This window comes from Tachysurus fulvidraco, chromosome 24 (assembly GCF_022655615.1).
Source record: "Tachysurus fulvidraco isolate hzauxx_2018 chromosome 24, HZAU_PFXX_2.0, whole genome shotgun sequence".
Classification (NCBI taxonomy): domain Eukaryota; kingdom Metazoa; phylum Chordata; class Actinopteri; order Siluriformes; family Bagridae; genus Tachysurus; species Tachysurus fulvidraco.
Window position 1 is genome coordinate 12,139,164 of NC_062541.1, and position 14,009 is coordinate 12,153,172.

A 14,009-nucleotide genomic window follows, 5' to 3' on the forward strand; every position below is an offset into this window, starting at 1 on the left:
AGCAGTGAGCAAGGAGTGAGCAAGCTTTGTGATGAGCACCTTATGCAACTAGCAAATTTGCAGTATAAAGTATTTGCAGTATATTCACTTGCTTGCTTATAAATCCAAACATTTCTGCAAATTGTGGTTAAGGGTAGACAGCTTGTTAAGCAGATAGTCGGAAAGTGTCCCGTCTGCAAGAGGTTTAAGGCTAAGCCTTACGCAACGTTACAGACACGGACACACATATCAGTAGGCCACCGTACCCTTACCGAGGGACAGAGTAATCGAATCTCCTCCATTTGAAACAGCTGGTGTGGATTTTGCTGGACCACTCATGGTCCAGTAATGGTACGAGTAAGGCGTACATAGCACTTTTCACTAGGGCCATACATTTGGAACTCGTCTCAAGTCAAAGTACAGAAGTACAACCTTTGGCACTATACGTTTATAGCAAGGATATATATACATATACATACATATATACAGTACAGACCAAAAGTTTGGACACACCTTCTCATTCAAAGAGTTTTCTTTATTTTCATGACTATGAAATTTGTAGATTCACACTGAAGGCATCAAAACTATGAATTAACACGTGGAATTATATACGTACATAACAAAAAAGTGTGAAACAACTGAAAATATGTCACATTCTAGGTTCACCTTTTGCTTTGATTACTGCTTTGCACACACTTGGCATTCTCTTGATGAGCTTCAAGAGGTAGTCACCTGAAATGGTCTTCCAACAGTCTTGAAGGAGTTCCCAGAGATGCTTAGCACTTGTTGGCCCTTTTGCCTTCACTCTGCGGTCCAGCTCACCCCAAACCATCTCGATTGGGTTCAGGTCCGGTGACTGTGGAGGCCAGGTCATCTGGCGCAGCACCCCATCACTCTCCTTCATGGTCAAATAGCCCTTCAATGAGCAGATTAGGAGCTTTAGAAGTCAATCAAAGAGCCCGGTCTCAGAATCTTTTTTGCTGAAAAGTGAATAACCTAACTCTCTAAACCATTAGGCTGAGTATGAGTAGAGAGTGATGAACCGCGAAGTATTTATGTTGCAATTTATCATTTGATATTAAACAACGCGAAATGTAAAGTTAAAATCTAGTGTTGTTTTTTTACAGTGATCGTTTTGTTGTTAATGCAAACTATTTCATAGCATTATTGGTGAAAGTGAGGGTCTTGAATATGAACATAGATAAAATTCCGATCAAAGTCAAACACAAAGGAGTTCATAAAAAAGAACTAAAAACAAAAAAAAAACAAAAATTTGATACCACACAAGGGTTTAAATGCAGCATAATTGCAAATCCATAATTGTTCATATTCGTTATTTGATGTCATTCATGCAAAAATTTCCTTACCAGTCTTTTTTTAGTCAAAGTGGTCTCATTTTATTTTCTTGTCTTTTATTCTCTTCTCCAGGAATTTTTCTCTACTGTGGATAAAAACAGAGGATTCATGGGATGGCCGCTATGCTCAGGGCTCTTCGGTGGTGGAGAAACAGCAGTGTTGAGGCATTCAGTTGCATTCAAATTGCATGTTCCGACTAGTTCTGACTACTAGTTCTGACTACTTCCCAGTTACGAGTTATGAGTTAAGTCGGAATTCGGCAGTGGGAACTCGTAACTGGGAAGTCGGAACTTGTAACTAGGAACTCAGATGTCGCTAGTCGGAAGTCAAATGGGTGGTCGGGAATGGGAAGTCGGAATTCGGAAGTGGGAACTCGGAAGTTGGAACTCGTAACTGGGAAGTCGGAAGTCGTAACTCGGAAGTCGTAGGTCAGAAGTCGTAAGTTGTAAATAAGATATAATAAAAATAAGTATGCATACTTAAAAAAGTAAGTCTGAAGTCGGAACTTGTAACTAGGAACTCAGAAATTGCTAGTCGGAAGTCAAATGGGAGGTCTGGAATGGGAAGTCGGAATCCGGAAGAGGGAACTCGGAACTGGGAAGTCAGAATTCGGAAGTCGGAACTCGTAACTGGGAAGTCGGAAGTCGGAAGTGGGAAGTCGGTTATCGGAAGTAGGTAATCGGAAGTCGGTAATCGGAAGTCGGAAAGTCGGTAATCGGAAGTCGAACGTCATAGTTCGATGCATAGACTGACTTATATGCATACCGACTTATATGCATACCGACTTATATGCATACCGACTTATATGCATACCTATTAAAAAAAAAAGGAAGTCTGAAGTCGGAACTTGTAACTAGGAACTCAGAAGTCACTAGTCGGAAGTCGGTAGTCGGAACTCAAAAATCAGAAGTCGGAAGTCATAAATTGTTGGTATTTTGGATGTTACCGGGATTTAGACAGTCAAAATACCAATTATTTTGTATTTATTTTTTCAAATAATGGGAACTCGGAACTGGGAAGTCGGAATTCGGAAGTGGGAACTTGGAAGTCGGAACTCGGAACTGGGAAGTCGGAACTCAGACGCGGAAATCGTAAGTCAGAACTCGTAAGTCGGAAGTAAATTGTTGGTGTTTGGGATGTTGCCGGGATTTAGACATTCAAAATACAAATTATTTTGTATTTATTTTTTCAAATAATGGTAACTCGGAACTGGGAAGTCAGAAGTCTGAACTCGGAAGTCAGAACTGTGAAATCGGAACTCGTAACTCGGAAGTGGGAACTTGGAAGTAGGAAATCATAAATTGATGCTTACGATTTTGCTATTTTATCAAAACTCAAATTTCAGGAAGTCGTAAGTCGGTAATCGTAAGTCCCAATAAGATATGAAAATATAAGTATGCTAAGTCTGAAATCGGAACTCGTAACTGGGAACTCAGAAGTCGCTAGTCAGAAGTCGAAAATCGGAAGTCGGAAATCAGAAGTTATAAGTCAGTAATCGGAAATTTTTTGAGTATGCATACTTATTTTTTCATATCTTATTTATGACTTCCACTGCCGACTGCCGACTTCGACTTCCGATTCCCGACTTACGACTTATGATTATCGACTTACAATTACCGACTTACGACTGCCGACATACTATTTGATGTGCATTCTATTTGACCGACTTCTGACTTCAGACTTCCGACTTCCGATTACCGACTTCCGAAGAGTTACGAGTTCTGACTTCCCACTTTCGCGTTCCGACTTCCGAGTTACACATCCAAATCTGACTTTTGATTTTTGACTTCCGACTTCCGACTTCTGAGTTCCGTTACGAGTTCCTACTTCCAAGTTCCAAGTTCCCAGTTCCAACGTCAGACTTACTTTTTAAAGTATGCAAAATACTATGCATACTTGTTTTTTAAGTTCCAACTTCCCAGTTTTCATTTACAATTTTTGACATCTGAGCTGTTTCCAGTTTTCATGATGGGCTTAATGTCAAAATCTAAAATTGCAAATTCCCAAGCACCAACAATTTATGATTTCCGACTTCCCAATTCCGACTTCCAACTTCCGAGTTTCCACTTACGAGTTCCAACTTCCGAGTTTCCACTTACGAGTTTCGACCTCCCAGTTTTTCATTTTTTTCAACCTCCCAGTTTACAATTTTGACTTCTGAGCTATGAGTTTTCAGTTTTTATGATGGGCTTCTTAATGTCAAAATTTAAAATAGCAAATTCCCAAGCACTAACAATTTATGATTTCCGACTTCCCACTTCCGAGTTATAGTTCTGAGATCCCACTTCTGAGTTACGACTACTGACTTCTGAGTTACGAGTTCAGACTTCCGAATTCACACTTACAAGTTACGAGTTCCGACTTTCAGTTTTTTCGTACAATTTCCGACTTCTGATTTTTGAGTTTTGAAAGTCTAAATCTAAAAAGGCAACGTCCCAAACACCAACAATTTATGATTTCCCACTTCCGACTTCTGACTTCCGACTACCGACTTCAACTACCGACAAAGTTTTTTGTACAATTTCCGACTTCTGATTGTTGAGTTTTGAATGCTTAAATCTAAAACGGCAACTTCCCAAACATGATAAGACCTGAACTGATTTAACCACAATTTGCAGAAATGCTTGGACTTATAAGCAAGCAAGTGTATGTTTATACCATATATATACGTATATATGTATGTATGTATAATTATAACTATAATTGACTACAATTAACTATAACAATATTTATACAAATTTAATTGATCTGCCTGATTTATTGCAAATAATTAACATAATACTGTAATAATTGAACAAACTGTAATAATTTCAACTTTACCTTTGGTGAGATGATGCTCTCCACGCTACTTTCCAGGTTGCACTCAAACACATGTGCCTTGGTCAGATTCTTGTCCCAAAGGGCTGCCAGCCAGATTTTGGCCAGCGGCCCATGTTTGCTAAGGACAAAGTGAGCATAAAACATTGTCCCAGCACCTTCTTGGACACCAAACCTGCAGGTAAAAATGTTGCAAGACTTTTATGGTTATGTATGTGTAACAACCATAAAACATCCAAATATTAAACCAAACTTAAATCCGAAACAAAAATCCTTAACCAAAACACTAAATTGCAAAAAAAAAAAGAAGAAAAAAAAATTATATATATATTTTTAAAAAATTTTAACTATATCTGATGGGGCGATATGTTGTTTAGTTTAGACATGGTGCCACTTCACTGACAGCAGCTACCTTGATTTGCTAGTCTCACTTATAACTACAATTGCCATAATATTGAACAAATTAACTATAGTGCTGTAATTAGATGTTCCTCTTCACTAACTCTGTCACAGAACAGTGCTTATTAGATTTAAATATTTAATATCTGAATTTTATAAAAAGTAAACAATCATATAATCAAGAATTATAAAATTAATTATGAATTCATTCCTACATAGTTTTGTGAATTGACATCAAATTAGCCATAGACTAACCATCATTTTAATGGTTATACATGTGAAACATGTCTTATAAGTGAAGTGAAGTGAAGTGAAGACATATGTGGGCACAAATTGGTGTGATACTCGGGTCAAACTTGTAGTATTTTAAATTGTAAATTAACATTTACAATATTAAACAATATTAGCAAAAAACTATTCACACATTACCTTCAGGTTCTATTAAAAAATTATTTATAATTTTTAATTAATAATATAATTATAATTTTTATAATTAAATTATTTTTTTAATAGGAAGTCGGTAATCGTAAGTCGGAAGTCGGTAATCGGAAGTCGGACGTCATAGTTCGATGCATAGACCGACTTATTTGCATACCGACTTATTTGCATACCGACTTATATGCATACCGACTTATATGCATACCTATTAAACTATACATACAAACTATACAATTTACAAACTATACAATTAGACTATACACACATATATATATATATATATATATATATATATATATATATATATACACAAGTATATACATACTTCCCGGTATGTAATTACGAGCTCCCACTTACGAGTTCCGACACAGTTTCCACTTATGAGGTACGAGGTAATGACCTTCAAATAATTTGGAATTTTAATGTCAAAATCTAACATTTCAAATTCCACAGCACCGACTTACAACATATGAATTGTGAGTTCCCACTAGTTTTGAATTGTTTTCACTCCTAAAAATAAATTCAAAGTCCAAAATTTCAAATTCTATGTGCCCCAACTTCTGCGTTCTGAGTCCCCACATACGAGTCCCCACATACGAGTCCCCACATACGAGTCCCCACATACGAGTCCCCACATACGAGTCCCCACATACGAGTCCCCACATACGAGTCCCCACATACGAGTCCCCACATACGAGTCCCCACATACGAGTCCCCACATACGAGTTCCCACATAATTTTCACTATACATAAAAATAACGGATTTCTAAAGTCAAAATCTAAAATTGCAATTTCCGACTTTCAAGTTCGGACTTTCGACTTTCCAACGTACGAATTCCGACTTACGAGTTACGACTAAGTCTAATTTCCATATTATGAGTTTAGAATTTTCATGAAACGGGATTTGTGAGTGGTATTTGTTTCTAATGTCAAAATCTAAAATTGCAAATACCATGAGAACCAACATTTTTTGTCTGAAATTCGACATCCAAATTCTGACTTTCAAATTCGACTTAGTCTAAACTCTTTTGAATTTTTTATCAAACTTGTTTAAATAACTGGGAATTGTTTCTAAAGTCAAAACCTAAAATTGCAAATTACTTGAGCTCTGACTTCCAATTTCAGACTTAAGTCTTTCAAGTTCCGAATTATTTCCGTTCCGAGTTCCGAGTTCCGCCTTACTAGTTCCGACTTACGAGTTACGAAATAGTTTAAAAGTTTTGAATTTTCCCCTATCCTGAAACTGCGAATTGTTTTCAAACTTTGAGTTCTGACTTACGCTGACTTTCCGCATTACAACTTAGCCTAAATTCTGACTTACGAGTTCTGACAGTCTAAATTACGAGTTTTGAATTTACACCAAACCAGTAAAAATAATGGATTTATTTCTAAAGTCACTGTCAATTCCAAATTTTTTAAATTTTCACCAAACTTAAAAACGTAAAATGTAAAAATAATGAATTTGATTCTAATGTCAAAATCCAAAATTGGAAATACCATGAAATCCAACTTCTGAGTTGAGACTTACTTAAATTACAAACTACAAATATTGAATTTTCACCAAACTTGTAAAAATACCTGGGATTTGTTTCTAAAATCGAAAATATGCGAATTCCTAGGGGTCTGACTTTTCAAATTCGAAATTTCAAAGTTCTGACTTACAAGTTCCAACTTACAAGTTCCGACAGTCTAAATTCCGAATTACGAGTTTTGAATTTTCATAAAATTTGTAAAAATAACTGGGATTTGTTTCTAAAGTCAAAATCTTAATATTCAATACTTCATGTAAATTAATTGTATTGATTGATTAATTGTAATTGACCCCTTCTTTTCTTTATATGATGTTACTATTTGAAGATTTGAATAATATGGCATTGCATTTTGTTATCTGTAATCATTTGTTAATGAAATAACAACAACAACAACAACAGCTATAAAACATAGCCATAGTTACATGACTCACCACACATGCATATTGTAGTCTGTGACGGTTCCTGTGATTGTGTGAACTCTGGTGGTGTCAAACCCATCTTAAAGGCTTTCTTGTTGCAATGTAAACTGACAAACCCTGGATCTGCCATAGAGAACGTAAACTGAACTCCAAGCAGGAGTTTAAACTATAATATATTTGGAGTGTCTTAAACATTTACTGTCATAATGGTTTGCTTTGCAATGTTATTACATTGCAAATAAATAAATAAATAAATAAATAAAAAAGTAAAATAACCAACGTTGCTGTACAGTTCTTTCACATGTATACTTCCTCTTGTCATATATATATATATATATATATATATATATATATATATATATATATATATATATATATATATATATATATATATATATTGTTGCATGCAGATGACTTTCTAAAGATGTATTGCATTCTTATTCAGCAATTCTGTCCCTCTATCACTATTGCTTTAATAATCTGTTCCCTGTAGTCACATCTTTTGTGATGGATGATACTGAAATAATATATGAGCTTGCTTACATCAGTTTTTACTAGGCCATATGTGCTGATTAACATTCAGTGAGATCACTGTATTGAAAAATGGCCTCACTCATTTTATTAAAATAATCATAATATGCCATTAGACTAAACCGCATACCCTTGATCTCACAAAAACATGGATAGCAAAGGGGACAATTTTCAAATTCAATGTTTGTTTGAACAATGCCGAAAAGCCTGCAGTTTTGTAATATGAATAACAAGTGAGATAATGACACAATATAGTTTGTCTGATTTTTTTGTGAAATCTACACATATTTAATCAGAACATCCTTGAATTTATCAGACTATTTTTAAAAGCAATTATTAAAAATGTATTATACATCAAATGCATATCGGCCAATAAGCTACATTATTAGTTAACCTGCTCTTAACATTAATTCCAATTAGGTTGTCCATCAGAGGCTTTGACTATTAAAGGAACATATTAGTAATAATGGATAATATTAGTGCTATTCTTAGCACAGGACTGACATAGTAGAAACATAGAATTACAAACTATTACACTATTACAGAATTTCTACACTATAGTAGAAGTGTAGAAAAATGGCGAGTTTGTATGAATTCCATTGACTACATACAGTTGTAGAACTTCAATCTGTTAAACGTGATGCTGTTAATATGATCATTATAACCCTTCAAAACTGTGATCAATAAAATACCTTTTTTTCAGTACAGGATTTTACAGCAGCATCCATTATGCAGTTTAATGTCCATAAAGAATCAGAAGAAGAATACAAAAGCCATATTAAATATGGTTTGGTAGCTGATAGTGGAATTCTGAGCTTTTGCCATTTTAACTGAGGCATCAAACTAAATTTAAACTCCATGCCATTGCTATAAATGACCATCAGATGTCACCATGGCTCCATCCTAGATAAAAGCTAACAAAACAATTCTTTAGTGGAATAAAGCCTACACAGAAAGCTATTAGCAGAATGAGCTGTGATAGTTATGGTAGAACCGGGCCAAAAATGTGTCTGAATGATTAGAATCATTACATCCTAGTAAAGAGTGAAACAGGCAACACTGAGGATTATGTACTGTGACTTTTCTCAGTTGCCTTTGACACCATTTGGCGCCTTGATGTTGCAGAAGAAACTCTGGCTGATGTAGATGGATGAATCCGTTGTATCATGACTGGCAGACCATTTTGTATGACTTAATGGCTGTGTGTCAGATATGAATATGAGCACAACAGGCTCACCAAGGGACTGTATTGGCTGCCTTCCTGTGGAGTCTGTATACAACATCTTTTTCATGTCATCTACAGAAATTCTCTTGTGGCACAGCCGTAGTGGGGAAAGATGGTGAAAAATGAGATGGTGGAGCACTTCAGGAGGTCTAATGCCCTCGATCCATTGTCCCCATCTGTGTTGTGGATTGGTCGAATTTAATAGACTACTAGTACAGGCACTGTACACAAAAAAGAACATCTGTTTCAAGAGAAGACTTTTTTTCTGTTTATGCAGATCATTCTTGTATCAATCTTTCTTAGCTAATGCACTGTTTTGTACAACAATTAGAACTTGTTGCAATGTAATCTGACAAACCCTGGATCTGCCGTAGAGTACTTAAACTGAACTCCAAACAGGAGTTTAAACTATAATATATTTGGAGTGCTTTGCAACGTTATTACACTTTTGCTCACACAATGTTCTCATGTTTATTTTCCCATAATTTATAAAGGTTGTATTTACATCAATGCAACATTTACATATATTCTCAGATCACAGAGTAACCTGTATATATATATAGTATATCTCCAACGCTCTCTATACCACTCTCTCTAACCATAAGCTTTCATTTCAATGCAAGTAAACCGATTTGTTGTCAAAAGTGGAATGATAGTTGTGCCACCCACTGATAAATATTTTTACTTTGGCAACCAATAGTAAGAACTCCTACTGTCAACTTCATTGTACAGCGACTGGAGATTTGCTGAGACAAAATCACTGCATGTGTGAAAGCATTACCATTAAGTTTATATCATGCTGCCCATAGACTGTAAATTTTCATTGACCACTGCTGATGCAGTGTGGTGACCTTTCTGAATAACTTTCTTGTGCTACTACTCTGGTTAAGACACTTCAGATGAATTTGAGGAACATCACAGGAATCCACAAGACACACGTCTGGATGTGGTTTCTTTGAAATTACTTTTTGACCGACTGAATTCGCTGAAGAGAAATTTCTGAGGAAGGAGTCCAAGGCTTTATTATATAAAGTTCACCTCAGGTGCCTGCACGAGTGAAAATTTTACAGACTTTTTGGACTAGTATTACTCAAAAGGTGAGGTTTATGCAGTTTCATTATTAATAAAGAAACTTTTATACACTGGCATAATCCGTGATATATATTCGATATCACTGCACCATCTAAAAAAGTGAATATAGTCAAAACGTACAATTTCCTGAATCCACAATGCATTTTGATTGGCTCTCCCTTTTTTCCAGCACTCTTAGAGAACTGAGTAAAAGTGATCTTTTTTCTGCTTTAAGGAAACTCAAACAGAATACTAAAAGCATGGCAATGACTAAACAGCCACAGAAATTTGCCATCTCTACAGGGGTTAAATGACTCCTGAAAAATGATATATAAGTGAAAGTATGGATAATGTGTACAGCCAAAAATATTCAGCCAAAAATTTCCTCAAGTGAAAGTCAAAATTTTTTTATAAACTTTTAATGACTTTATTTTAACTGTTTAATTTAAGGGGATGATGTTTGATAATGAAGAAGCATGATTATTTTTTTAGTTTAAAATTTTTATTTGATTATTCTTAAACATGAAAATATCCAAAAAAATCGCCTTTTCTATTGATTTATTGCATGCATCCATTAGCTAGACAAGAGAAGATGATTTAAAAGGAGTATACTGCACCTATACTGTCTATAAGGTATGCTTTATTTGTATATTTTTATCAGCGTAAACTTTTTTTCTGTTACATTGCATTGCAGTTGGCAGATGGGAAAAACACATTCTACTTTGTCATTTTGGATTTTCTTTTCCCTAATATTATAAGGCTTAAGTGAACGGTGGTAATTTTTAGTCTAAACACAACCAAAAAGCTCTCGACCCATGAGCGTGAGGTGTGAACTGCATGAAGGCAATTTCAATAAACTGACGGGGCCTTTTAGAAATGTAATTTAAGAAGTCAGAATACAGAAGAGTTTAAATATCAAATATAGCTCAAAATCAACCAAAAGGGATGGGGAACACTGGAGGTTTTTGAATGTACTGAAGTAATTTGCATAGTAATGTGCAATACATCTACCTGATTTCAGACTTTCTGACCACAGACACCTTTGACTGAAGTGTAAATGTGTGTGGGTAAAATCTCATAACGTGTTCAAAATGATCAGAAACAAAATTCAGAATCTGACTACAAAAGTTTGATCCCCTTTGGTTTTTAAATGGAGAAAAAGTCTTTATACCTCTATGTTAAAATAAATAAAAAACAAAACAACAAATTTCTACAATTTGAATGAACCCAAAAAGATAATAGTCAAGTATAACATCAAGTAAAGTTAAGAGAGCTTTCATTGACCTTTCAACCATATATAGCTGAGGCAGTACACAGTGAAATAAAACAACATTTCTCTAGGACCATGGTGCTACATAAAACAACATAAAGCGTTCATAAAGAACTTAAGTTCTAGCAACTTAAAGTGCAACGTGTGCAATCTAGTACAACAGTGCGAAACAAGGACAGTGCAAACAAATAATACAAAACAATACAAGACAAATACACAAAAAATACATAATGCAAAATCTACAGACATTACTCTTTCTGTCTTCATACCTGATATATGAAAGCTAAAATGTATAACAAATAAGTACTGCTCTGTAGTAAGTGGAAGAGAAATCATCAATCAGGAAGGATGTTTGGTGGGTGGGCAATGGGGAACAATAAATTACAGCAGAGAGGAAGCTAACACACTAAACGACTTGATGCTTTAAATTAAAATTATGATGTCCAATCCGTTTTAATTTATTGATGTTAATAACTTAGAGGTTGCCTCCTACCTCCCCAAATTGTCTGGGTTCTATGCTTCCCTCCCATCTCCCCAAAACACAGTAAATTGATGATTTTAATTTGCCCTGAACAAATGAATGTGTGTATTTGTGTGTCTTGCCTTGCACGTCATGTTGTATTATTGCCTTGTTCCGTGTGTTTTCTGGGATAGGCACTGGATTGACAGAGACTCTGACCATGAATTGAATCCTGAAAAAGATATATAAATAAATATAATAGCATTACACCAGTGTTAACATCATTTACACAGAAAATCCCCTTAAAACTAATACAGTCAATCATCTAGGACACATTTGGTTTGTGTTGATTTCAGCCTGCCTTTTGCATGATGATAATTGGTCATAATCTTGTTAGTGCATTAGCCTCGTACCTCCAAGGCAAAACCCAATCCTGATTATGTACATCAAACATTTCTTGGCTGCTTGACTTCATTTAGAATTCATTTTTTATTTCTTGAAAAAAAAGTGATTTTTTTTTTTTTTTTTAACCCCAAAACCAACTATTGGACCAACTAAAAGATACAGTTTGTTCAGTTATGTTTAGAGTACACTTCTGACTCCTGAATGCATTTGTAAGGTACAGTAATTATGACTTAGTGAAGCACCACCGTTTGATGCATAGAAGCCATCATTGGTGCCCTTACATTGTCCTTTGGTCATAACTGGGTTGTGTTAAAGTATTTTGCATAAATCAGTGCTTTGTGTAATGAATGGAAAAGGCTATTCCAATCACATTACCTTTCATGTGAGGATATGTGGAGTTCGAGTACGTGAAGTTCCTGTATCTCCCACCTGACAACTGAATAGCTTACTTTTAATTGGAAATGATCACAACTCTCTTGTGAGCTTTACTGCAGAAGGCTTTGGCGCGCATCCATTCTTATATGGCACCCAGAATGAGACATCCATCAAATCTCAAGACAGGAGATACTTGCTCTCCAGCAAGCAGAAAGGAAAGTGACCTTCAGCAACAAGAAAAGGGAAACTTCCTTCTCATATCCTCCACTATACATTATTGGTTAAACGCCATTGAAGTTTGGTATTGTTAGGGTGCCTGACCCATGTGAGAGACATATCATATACCATATTATATTCTAAAAAATAATATTATACACATGATCTAACAAATATGGCACTTAATATTATATATATTATACATACATTAATATAGTTTACTATAGTTTGGTTAATACTAATGCAGAGGGTGTTTCATTCATTACCTCATTTATGAATGTTTTTAATATATCGCAAGTCATTTGCAATAAAATCACAGTATTATATTATTCCCAGATGTGCAACTTTACTCTGAACCTCTCTCCTTTCTTGTCTCTATAGTTTTATGTTCTGCTTTTCTTGCCACACAGTCTTTCAGATCACCTTCTTGCCTTTGTGGACTGCTTCCTCCATCAGTGCTCGATAGGCCTTTTATCCTTTACAGGAATGTCTTCTTTCACATCTCGCACTCTGAAGCCTTTGTCTGAAGTTTAGATGAGACACTCTACCCGGCTGCTGGTGATCTCATCAGCACTTTGGCACAGAGAGATACGCTGAGGGAACATGGCCGAGACATCTGCATTCACTCTCTTTGTGGACCCATGTGTACATTTGCATTCTGTATTCTGTATAAGTGAATGGGAAATGGATATAGCAGTTTGGAATCGGTTGATGATAATCAAGCATGGCTACTCTGAATATGACAATCTAAGTGTCTCTGCTTGTTAGAGAAGAAATATGAGCTTATTTGGATGGAGTTATAAAGCAAGTAAATTAAATGTCCTTACACAAAATGTCCAAGTGTTTAGTAAAGAATAAAACACACAATGTTATAGAAAACAAAAACCGCTGGCATCATACCAACCTCATGTTAATTATTTTCTCATAAAAAAAAACAAAACCAAAAACAGATGTTCTTATTTATCCTTAACACAGGCTTTGCTAGTATTCCCAGTGTTGTAAAACTCAAAGTTACACCTGTTAGTAAGTGCTGACACTGGAGACATCTTTCAAAAATGTTAAACAAATATCCCCTTGACAAAAGGCTTATTTGGTACATCTACAATATTTATGACTGTGTAGTTTAACTTCATAAATAATAATGCATTAGGCATTAGGCACATTAAACATATAAACCTGAAAATTGCTTCATATGCAGCACAACTCAGAGGTGTGCTAATTTTGAAAAGAAATCAACACCTTCTGCAGCAGTGTCATCTTAAATGCACACATCGCCATATGTTCTTGCAAATCCACCATCTGTACAGGGCTGGATTATATAGACCCTGTTTAGATGCCATTGATGCACATGGGGAGTGAGAACAAACCTGTCCTAGCCCACTAATGTGATGTAGCACAAATTGCTGAAAGAGTTCATGTTGGCTATGATAGAAAGGTGTCTGTCAGAATACACAGTGAATCACAGCTTGCTGCATATTGTGCTGCATAGTTACAGCCCGGTCAGAGTGCCCATGCT